This window comes from Schistocerca nitens, chromosome 5 (genome assembly GCF_023898315.1).
Source record: "Schistocerca nitens isolate TAMUIC-IGC-003100 chromosome 5, iqSchNite1.1, whole genome shotgun sequence".
Taxonomy (NCBI): Eukaryota; Metazoa; Arthropoda; class Insecta; order Orthoptera; family Acrididae; genus Schistocerca; species Schistocerca nitens.
The window spans coordinates 432,881,655-432,893,954 of NC_064618.1; the positions used below are offsets into that span (position 1 = coordinate 432,881,655).

General features: G+C 38.5%; 1 non-coding gene across 1 annotated transcript; it reads left to right on the forward strand.

The window, feature by feature from the left end:
- The first annotated feature begins 1,112 nt into the window (after positions 1-1,112).
- On the forward strand, positions 1,113-1,186 carry Trnai-uau (transfer RNA isoleucine (anticodon UAU)). The gene has a single exon. It is a non-coding gene; the product is annotated as a tRNA-Ile (tRNA).
- Positions 1,187-12,300: the final 11,114 nt, after the last annotated feature.

Sequence of the window (12,300 nt, forward strand, 5' to 3'; positions counted from 1 at the left end):
TTCCATATTACTGCACAAACTTGCCGGATTATGTTCCCTATGGTTGAACTTCCTACTCTGTAATTGTAATGAAGTTCAGCAAAAGAACATCCTGTTGCCAGATACCTGGAAAAAAACATGTTAATTTTTTACTGTGTTAATTGACTACGAAGTTTACAAACTTTTTTTTAGGAACAACTTTGCAAAAGAGATGGAAGAGTCTGCGTGACAATTTTGCCAGAGAATTAAAAAGAAGGAAGACCAGGATATCAGGATCTGGAGCAAGCAGCTCTACTCCTTATATATATTTCTCACGGCTCCAGTTTTAGAAAATACAGTAAGTAATAAGGAGACTACCAGTAATCTTGATGACCGTGGCCAGGACACAGTCATCTTGGAGGAGGAGGAAGCAGCTACTGACGATTTGAACAGGCCTGAACAAAGTACCGAAAACCCAGTAAGTAAGAAAAAAATTAAGTTAAATCCAGTTGATAAACATTTTTCGGACATTTTAAACAAAAGTATTTTGCTAAGAGAACAAAGAGAAATGGAAAAAAATAACGAAGATGAGGACAAACTCTTTTGTCTCCCTCTGTACAAGGAACTGAAGAAAGTGCCTGAACACGGTAAAATTAGAACGAAAATTCAGTTACTTGAAAAAATACAAAGAGCCCTAGATTTCTACAACGCTATTGCGATTAATGAGACACGTGGACCTGTGCACTACCAACCATTCTCCAGTATGCAACATGGCCAAGTATACCCAGGTGCTTTTCCAGCCCAAGCTTCTCAGTCTCCACAAGTACCGGTCACCTCACAAGCAGGGTCTGAACATCAACATTTGCCGAAAACACGGTATGGCCCAGGTCATCAACAGTATTCTGTTCTTTCGAGAACAGTTACTGTCTTCATATATATAGTTAAAGGCTACCCAGCCATTGACCTTCGTCTGTGCGAATGCGCACAGGTTGTCCAAACTCTTACGGGAATCGCCAAAGCGTGCGCGAGTAACGAGTGAATGGACAAATGTCTATAAGGTACATTACATATGTAGAATTGTGGACAGTTGGGAATGTGAGTCTCACGGGAAGCGTGCAAGGGATAAGTCCCTGCAGTCGCGCTGTTCCTCTGTGTCCTCGGTGGCTCAGATGGATAGAGCGTCTGCCATATAAGCAGGAGATCCCGGGTTCGAGTCCCGGTCGGGGCACACATTTTCAGCTGTCCACAGTGAGGTATATCAACAACACCTGTCGGCAGCTGAGGGTTTCAGTTAGTCATCATTTATTCCATGGAAAAGCTGAACGGTCATCAACAGTATTCTTTTCTTTCGGGAACAGTTACTGTCTTCATATATCCGTTCTTTAAGCCTGCGGTGCATAATCCAGACATGCTGCCTCTTCAACTTCCATGGCTAAAATGGAGTTCAACGCGGCGTCAACGCCGTACGTGTGTACACGCCACTTTCTCTGACGCGCGTTGCAACGCGCGATACAACACTATCATGTGTACATAGCCTAATATTTACAGTTTCTTCTACTGCACGTTTCATAGATGCTTTAGATACAACCGTCAACACACGTAAAAGATTTTTATGTATTTGCTGAACCTACCGGTAGGAGAACGAAGGTCCATCAAAACACAAAACGTTTGAGCAGCCTTTTTTCCTTTTCCTATTGCACGCATTGCATACACTAACTTCAAATTCACATCATGCGAAGGTGATTTTTGAGGCAGATTTATTGTATGATCTACACAGAACAACTAATTTTAACGCTAAACCCTTCCCTCTACTTTGTTGTTTCCAGACAACCTACACCATCACATTGTTTACATTTCGCCACTTCCTACTCGTATATCAATGAAGATAAGATGGCCACATCAACAATAACAAATCCACTACAAAGAGCGTCATTGTTAACACAAAAAATTGAATCACCAGGAGGCGTGCCATGTGGAAGTTTCTTCCCTGAAGAACTGATCCATAGGTTACTTTCAACCGTGTGGCTTGCTTTGTTTGTGAACTGGTTACCACGGAATTTCCTTTTATTGAATTTCTTGATGGGTGGCATAGTTCGTATTTATTGCACACTAAATTATATGTACTTCCATAAATATGTGTAGCACTTGGGCAACAAACATTTAGTAACACGTGAACAAACTGTTTCAGCGAAACAAAAGTAAATACGCGAAAACAGGAGCACGACAATTACAGGTCACATCCGTCACAATTCCGCGATGACAGAAATAATAACTGGACATGACAAGGCTATTCTTACAACGTAAATCGTGACCCACATGACAACCGTTGGCAGAGTAGTAATAATTACAGGGAAAGATCACATCTCCACAGTAATGACTATCACAGAGACAATCAGAGAACCAGACAATATGGGAACCAACATTATTATTATCAAGGGAGACAGAATAACTTCAGACGCAATGGTCCACCGCACAGTTACGACTCATGGAGAAATTCTCCACCACGTGACCGACAAGAAAAAAATTACAGCAACTACCGACATGACGACAGACGATATGATCGTAATGACAGACCTGAATTGCATCAGAACTGGCGGGATTCAAACAGGGCAGGGCCCTCTCGACAAGGTGAATTTGTAGAAGTTAGGCCTCCTAATGTCAATAACGACGCGCGCCAACAAAGAGACAGACAATGACTCGCACCGCAGGCAGCCACGTGCGCCGCCTGGCTCAGAGAAAAATGACATAGACGCTAACCTTGAGAACATTTTTAGCATTTCTTACCGACGTATACAACATGATAATTACTTTGAAGTTGAAACTCTGTGTACTAGGAAGAGTAAAGGATTGCACCACATTTCACATGTAAAACCGTTTATCGAGAGATAATCTGCTTTTAACTTAGTCTTTACTATACAATTTTTCACTTTACATTACTAGTATGCTTAGTCAGACTTAGAAACTGTTAACATGCAACTATGTTTTAAAATTAACTATCCAGTCTGGAACCTAGAGAACATATTTAGACAGTAATTACGAATGCATTGTTATAGTGAACAGACAACAAAGTGTTATTGTGTGTGTACATTCTTGCTTTTTAGTTGCATGATCGCATAACAAATATAAGGCTCACATACAACATATACCAGTACTGCTAATGAGATTTTATTGCAACATTTTGGTTTACTTGAAAAAATATTCTTTATTTGAAGTACATTCTGTGAGATTAAAGATGACTTAACATTTGGTTTCTTTGACAGCTACACGATTATATCACGATGCTACTAATATGTGACACTCTTTACATTGTTACTATTGCAGTGTATCTGTTTTATATCTGCACAGTTTTTCTGAATTCTTCTGGAAAGTTAAAACATGTTTTAGTAGTAACATTCGTGGTATAGCTACAATGAGACAGCCTTTTTCGTAGCATAACAATACATTACAGTATAGTACTTTCTTTATCACGGTACTGTACGTAATAACTACGATATCTATATGCATAGCAATTCGCTTTTGTTTATTACAAGGTAAGTACATTGACTTTCACAGAACTTTGCTTATGGACGACGATAATTACGACACTTGGCACATTTTTTACCCTCAAGTAATGACAGAGATTATGTTACAACAAGACGCACAATGTAGTGCTACAGGACACGCATCTGAGTGATTAATCTTGTACTTAAAACATTTATTTTTAAAGATTTTTGAATTACAATGAAAGTTTTCCGTGATACATTTCATTCAGTTTATGTAATCTGTAACACCTCAGGGTATAATTACATTAATCCTCAGGGGGGTACAGGCTTACTTTGTGTACCATGTGTTTGGCAAGCACAAGGAGCCCTAGCTAATATGGTATTTGCTTATACAACTTTACACATCGGTACCATATTTCTCTAACACACAAATTACGCAGCTATCTGATCATTTAACTGAGAGATAAACATTTTTTTTACTACATCAGTGACACATGTTTACGCAATTACACAGTTGGTTAACTTCACATTTATGAAATTGTATTTTGTATGTACTTTGTGAACTCTTCATATTTTTCCAGAATCATTGTGATGCTATGAGAGCTTTGAATGATGTATTTGGTATGGGTCATGATATTTAAAGTACGTTTGAGGTGGATGAAACTATTTAAATGAGCAGAGAATTTTTTTTAGGTTTTGAAATTATTGCAGAAAGCTACGACGTTTTTGAGCTTTGACTGAGGTTTTATGATGTTATTATTACGACGACGATGTGTATTATGCTGTTGAGGTATGTTTATTATCAATGAGATGATGCTATATGAGGAATCTGATTATGCTATGTATTTATTATGATGAAATACTGAAGACGTGTTGATGAATATGTATATGTGTAATAAGGTAAGTCTCACTGAACTCTTTTGAAATCTTCATGTCATGTGTGGTCTGGCGTCTACTTACCACGCTCAGAGCGTCATTGCGCGAAAGTGGTAGGGAGACCCAACTTAGAACAAACAGACACCACGCAGAATGCTAGAGAATGGCGATCCTGCCAGGATGGTAAAATACCATGATTGAAGGTCGACCACATGCTTAACTAGGTCAGAAAAATATCCTGTCAAACAATGTCCCTAATAAAATTTTTTTTTGAAGGGCATAAATAGTTGAAAACAGTAGCTGCAGCGATAGATAGTAAGAAAGTATTCAATAGAAAGTGAGACATTCTAGCAGAGACAATAGCATAATTAAGTTATGAATTTTAATATTGTTAGAATTAAGTTTGAAACGTCCCCTTTGAACAATTTATACTCGACTGTGCTTAAACTGACACACAATATTTTTAGCGCAACGCATTCTGACTTTCAAAAAAATCCCTACAAAAGAATGGCCCTGACTAACATTAAACTATACCTTTCACAAATCACTAAATCACTTACCTCACAAAAATCTTGGTTACTCCCACTACTGCAATACAGCGAGCGCCACTAATGCCACCTAAATAAAAGATTCCAACTATGGAAGGCACTAACTACTGATAGGGATAGTTAGCAAATGAAAGATATTAATAGAGAACAAACAATGTATTTACCTTGATATCATCATATATAAATATAGCAGTTCATGACAAATTTCAAAACTCCGCCATCTCTCTCCCCACATCCACCACTGCTGGCGGCTCACCTCCTACTGCCAACGCTACGCGCTGTTCACAGCCAGCTGCCTAACACTACAATGGCGAGTATTACAACAATGAAAAGCAGCCACAGACTGCACACAGCACAGCCAGTGATTTTCATACAGAGGTGGCGTTACCAATAAAAAAACTTAAACAGCCTACTTACATAGCCCCCATGCTCCTCACAAAAAATTTTACAAATTGGTTTGGGCAGTGTCCAATACAGATTTGAAAAAATTTTTCATAGTTACAATAACAAAGAAATCAAATGCACACACTTATTGATACAATGTTGGTCAAAAGCTAAAATTTTCTCACAGTCCATAAAGACAGTCCTGATCATTCATCACAATAACATTTCAGTGTTTTTCTCAAAGTCTGAGCAGTAGAAGAAAATGCACACGAAAGTAGTGGATTTCCATGCAGTCTTGAAGAAGTGGTGTTGTCCTTCCAACGGAAAGACAGTGCTGACTCTTGACATGCTGACAGGTAATGGGCCACAACAGAGCAAACCCACAGCGGAGTCAGTCGAAGTTTTGAAGAGTATTGGTGGGTAGGTCATCACAGAGCAGACCCACTGTAGTCCTGGTAGAGATTACGGTATTGGTGGGCCACCAGAGGCGTAGACCCAGTGCAATCCTTGTAGAAATAATGGTATTGGTGGGCCATCAAAGTTGCAGACCCACTGTAGTCCTTGTAGAGATGGCCAGCAGCCATCTGTTGTGACTGTGCAGGTGCACAATCACCATTGAAGAGTCTTGCGGATAATATAGCAAGTCCATAACCACCACTTGTGCACTCACAAAGTTTTTGGAATTGTCCTTAGAACCAGCAATGCTGTTAACCAGTTCCTTGCTGAATTATTAACACACGTGCAAACACTAACAGTCCCTACTTCTCACATATTGTCCATATACAATGACCAACAGAAACGTGTGCAGTGAAATGGAACTTACAAGTTACTTAATTTGATGACCTGGTGTCAATTACAATTTTATAACATGAGAATACAATTACAAAGATACAAAACACATCAGTAAAGAACATAACAATACAGATAACATTTGTGGTAATAGGGGCTTTACAAAAGAATAGAAATAGACATATACGTCAGTGTTACAGGAATTATGACATGAGTACATACATAAAAGATCAGAATAACTTTCGAAACATCAACTTCACACATGAGCATTAAAATAAAACAAAATAAATAATGTCTAAGCATATTTACAAGGTAAATAACATATTATTAATGCCAATTATATTTGAGGATAACAGTATTCCTCATCATAGTGAATGTAGCTTAGTATTAGAAGAAGAAAAAATTCTATGAAACTACACAGAGACAGGAAGAAAACAAATACACAAGGGTACACAAACACATAGTGGGATAACACAAAAGGAAAGGACAGGGTTTGTTTTACTGCAGTATTTTGCATGGAGATCTCCCTTCGTTCATCATTATTCCCAAAAGTCCTATCTAAGCCTGTTTTCTGTATTCTGTTCACATCCTCTGTCAAAAATAGTTTTTCTCCACTGTACAGTATCCTTTTTTCTTCTTGGCAAACCATTTTCTGATAGCTTATCAATGCATTTCTTATAAATTCATCATAGTTAGTTTCTTATATAGTCTACCCCCTCTTAAGCTAACTTAAATCTACTGAGCTCAGATATATATACCAAGGGACGAGGCAATGCAGCATCACATAAAACAATTAATATAAACAGCAATGAAAAAAAAACGCAGATTTGCGAAGCAAGCAGCATTAAGAAATTAGCAAAGCAATTGTAATATTACAACTAATCTAAGACAATGTGCAGCAAACAATAAAAATAAATCATTAGTAAAACTGGCTTAACAGAATAATACAAAGTCAAATTCAATAACACTATGCCTGGCAAACAGCAGCAACTTATACCTAAACATGACATAGCTCAAGCAGAAAAAATATTACACTAAAAATGGCCATGTCTAATACCTATGTCACATCTTAACACTAGAGTGATGCATCACGAGAACTTACACTAGCAGATAAGTTACCAAATCGTAAAGAAATTGTTTATGCAATTCCTGTGAAGGGAAATGTCTTTTTATGCTCCCTCATTTTTTGGAAATATATCACAAAACTATTATTTACTGGATCTGGAGACAGAAAATATTTATATTAGTACATCTATAAAATTTTATTTTAACCAGTGCTGCAGTGCAGCTAGAAACTAGATATTAAACAAAATGAGTAAATAAATACATAAAGCAAGCCATATGGCATTTCTCTCAATTCTCGTAGATAGACACTTGTCCTAATCAGGTGTGCAGATGTAAGAATGTTTCCAAGTTATTATTAGCGTGTCGTATTTACGATGCTTTCTAGAAACGAATGTCAATAGCGAGGATAATGGCCTCCCCCCTTTTTTTTTCTTCTACCACCTGCGCCACACACTAATGGCTTATTCTCAAGGCGGCTGGCACACCTGGCAGCTCACAACGAATTACTTCACGGTCACTTACCTTTCTTAACGAAATATTTACGACAGCAGTTTTCGCTACAGCGACAGTCTCATATAAAAATATTTCACAGGTCAAGAATTAGCGTTGCAAATCTGTAGAAACAAAATCCTATAAATATAAGTGTCCAAAAAAAATATTCGTCAGCATTGTGATACAGTCACGCATTTACACAAATTTCATAACTCTTAAAGTACGATTCTTGGTTTCCAACATACTTCTTCACAAGTCAGAGGCCCTAACCGCTACTCATTACTCCTTACCTTATTACACATATATATATTCGTCGACGCTTCTTTAATATTTCATTATCTGAAATATGTAGCATAATCAAATTCCTCATATAGCATCAGCTTCTTGACCATAAACATACCTCAGTAGCATAATACACATCGTCATCGTAAAAATAACATCATAAAACCTCAGGCAAATCTCAAAATCGTCGTAGCTTCCTCCAACAGTTTCAAAACCTAAAAAAATTCTCTGCTCATGTCAAAAGAGTCATCTGCCTCAAACGTACTTTAAAATCATGCTCCCTTACCAAATACATCATTCAAAGCAGTCATAGTATCACAATGCTTCCGAAAAAATATGAAAAGTTCACAAAGTACAGACAAAATGCAATTTCATAAGTGTGAAGTTATTCAACTGTGTAATTACGTAAACATCTGTCACTAATGCAGTAAAAAAATGTTTATGTCTCAGTTAAATGATCAGATAGCTGTGTAATTTGTGTGTTAGAGAAATATGGTACCGATGTGTAAAGTTGTATAAGCAAATACCATATTAGCTAGGGCTCCTTGTGCATGCCAAACACATGGTACACAAAGTAGGCGTGTACCCCCCTGAGGATTAATGTAATTATACCCTCAGCAGTTACAGATTACAGCAATGGAATTAAATGTATCACGGAAAACTTTCTTTGTAATTCAAAATCTTGAAAAATAAATGGTTTAAGTAAAAAATTGATCACTCAAATGTGTGTCCTGTAGCGCTAAATGTGCGTCTTGCTGTAAGATAATTCTGTGGAAGTGTCGTAGTTATCGTCCTCCGAAAGCTAAGTTCTGCAGAAGTCAATGTACTTACCTCATGATACACAAAAGTGAAATGCTTTGCGTATAGATATCGTAGTTATTACACTTATTGTTGTGATGAAGAAAGTACTGTACTGTAACGTATTGTTGTGCCACGAAAAAGGCTGTCTCATTGTTGCTATACCACAAAAGTTACTACTAAAACATGTTTTTCTTTCCAGAAGAATTCAGAAAACTGTGCAGATATAAAACAGATACACCGCAAAAGCAACATTGTAAATTGTCACTCATTAGTAGCGTCGTGATAAAATCGTGTAGCTGTCACATAAACTAACCTCTGTGTCATCTGGTATCTCACAGAAAGTACTTCAAACCCAGAATGCATTTTCAAGTAAACCAAAATGTTGCATTAAAATCTCATTAGCTGTACCAGTATGTGTCCTAAGTATGTAAGCCTGATAGTCGTTACGTAATCGTGCAGCTAAGAAGCAAGAATGTACAAATATAACACTGTGCCGTCTGTTCACTATAACAATACATTCGTAATTTCTGTTTAAAAATGTTCCCTAGGTTCTAGACTGGATGTTTAACTTCAAAACATTGTTGCATGTTAACAGTTTCTTAAGTCTGACAAAGCTTACTAGCAATGTAAAGTGAAAAGTTATATGGCAAAGGCAAAGTTAAGAAGCAGATTATCTTTCAATAAACGGTTTTACATGTGAAATGTGGTGTAAACCTTTACTCTTCCTAGTACGCAGAGATTCAACTTTAACGCAATTATCAAGTGGTATACGTCGGTAAAGAATACTGGAATTTTTCTCAAGGTTAGGGTCTATGTTATTTTTCGCTGAGCCAGCGGGCGCACGTGGCTGCCTGTGGTGCGAGTCATTGTCTGTTTCTTTGTTGGCGCGCGTCGTTACTGGGATTAGGAGACCTAACTTCTACAAATTCGCCTTGCCGAGAGGGTTCAAAAATGGCTCTGAGCACTATGGGACTCAACTGCTGAGGTCATTAGTCCCCTAGAACTTAGAACTAGTTAAACCTAACTAACCTAAGGACATCACAAACATCCATGCCCGAGGCAGGATTCGAACCTGCGACCGTAGCGGTCTTGCGGTTCCAGACTGCAGCGCCTTTAACCGCACGGCCACTTCGGCCGGCTGCCGAGAGGGCCCTGCCCTGTTTAAATCCCGCCAGTTCTGATGCAATTCAGGTCTGTCGTTACGAATATATCGTCTGTCGTCATGTCGGTAGGTTCCGTAGTTTCTTCCTTGTCCGTCACGTGGTGGAGAATTTCTCCCTGAATCGTAACTGCGCGCTGGACCGTTGCGTCTAAAGTTATTCTGTCTCCCGTAATAATAATTATTTTGGTTCCCATATTGTCTGTTTCTCTGATTGTCTCTGTAATAGTCATTACCGCGGAGAGGTGATCTTTCCCTGTAATTATTACTACTCTGCCAACGGTTGTCATACGGGTGGGTCTGTTTTGGTCACGATTTACGTTATAAGAATAGCCTTGTCGTGTATTATTTCTGTCATCGCGGAATTGTGACAGATGTGACCTGTAATTGTTGTGTTCCTGTTCTCGCGTTCCGCAATTGTCAGTGTCAATTTCCAGTTCTTGTAACAGTCCCTGAAAAGCTTCAATGTCGTCTTTGCAACGTCCTGCCAAAATAATATGCCGTACATGTTCAGGTAATTTGATTAAGCAAATGCGGATGAGTTCTGAGGGGCTGTATGGGTTTGAAAGATACTGATTCTTGTGTAACATATCTTCAAAATATTTCACAAGACTGGAAAATTCAGATTGTTCGAAATGTTTCATCATTATGATGCTATGTTTTACTCGGTCTTGTGTAGCTTGAGACCAATATGCTGAGAGGAAGGCATGGTAAAATTCTCCTTGACTGTGGCAATCGTGAATGACCGATCGCATTCTTACAGCTGGTTCATTCTCTAAGTAGCCACACATAAATTCTAAACTGTGCTCCAATGACCAGTTGGGAGGAAAACAATGAGAGAATTGATGGAGCCACGCTTGTGGATGAATGTCGCTGGCAGAATTCTTAAACGTTTTGAATTTACGTGTAGTAATAAACAGCTTATAGTCAAAATCATCGTGTCGGCGAGTGGCATATCGGTCATTGTTACATCGTGTCGGCGGTTCCATCTCAAAATTCGGTGCACCTTGCCAATTTCTTTCATAATTTCCGAAGTGTCCTGTGTTATTATCTTGTGGGTGTTCCGTATTTCTAAGTCCCTCTTCCTGTGTTGGGGCGCGAGTGTCCTCTGAAATACGTAATTCTTGTATTACCTGTGTCAGCTGATCTTGTACTTCGCGGATTTCTCTTTGGTGTTGCGTATTAATTTGATTCAGATTTTGTTTCAGTTTCCTAATTTGTTCGCTCTCTTCTGAGTCATTAAAGACTACCGGTTTTGTGTCGTTCAGATTATCATCTACCTTCGTAGATAAGTTAGTGAACTGATCCGAAAGTTCGGCTACTTTCTCCGATAGTGAACACATTTCCTCAGTGTGTTTTTCTCAACCAAGTTTCAGATTGTCCATTTGTGTTGAAATCGAATCTACTGTGTCCTTCAAGTTTTCCTGAGTTTTTGCAAGTTGCGTAACCGAATCGGTAGATGCAACTGAGTCAAATTTAGCATGTAAGGTCTCATGATTTTCATGAACAGTAGTTTGCAGTTCTTTTATGGCTGCTTCGTGATTCTGTAGTGCATTTTCATGACGCGAAAAAATAGGTTGGAAATGCTCACAAATTTGGGTTTTTACGTCGTTACAGACTTTTTGACATTTCGATTCAATGTGATGTAACTCAGTAGTTAAATCCTCACGTGTTTGTTCAAGAGTTTGCTCCAATGAGTCTAACTTTTGAAGCTGTTGCTGTGTTTGCCTCTGGTGTTGTTCCATTGTGTCAAACTTTTGAAGCTTTTGCTGTGTTTGTCTCTGATTTTGTTCCACTGTGTCTAACTTTTGCTGTGTTTGACTCTGATTTTGTTCCATTTGTTTCTGATTTTGTTCAAGCGTTGTGTCTAACTTTTGTAGCCTTTGTCCCATTTGTTGCATTAACTGTAATAACAATGCACTGGTGTCTGAAACACGTTCCTCAGTGCTTTTCGGCAGTGAAGTTGCACCGGCAACATTCACATTTTGACAAGCAGAAAATGTGTCTTGACTTATTTGAGAAAACGGTGAGGACCCAAATCCTGAATCCACAGCATTTGCGAGATTGTTTCCTGTCATTTCGGATTCCTGAGGCGAGCTGTCGCCGACCGATCGATCGATAATGCTTCCCTGCTCACTGATTGTTTCACTGTCTACGCCATTGTTTGCCGCCCGCTCCATTTCCCTATGCACAATTACCAAATTATTACTTTGAACATCAGTTAATTCATTACTCGGTGGCGCTAACACACTGCTTTCGTTTTCACTGTCATTTCGCAGTTTACTTTGGAGCCTAGTATTACGTTTTTCACACGCCATTATTGTCACAGTGTTCACACGACAACACAGAAAAACACAATTTGAAGAGCAAAAATAGGGGAACACATTAACATAGCACTGAAAATAATATCTAGTTAATTGCAGCTGCGAAATACTTGGTGCAAATCTACATGCATACCACAACT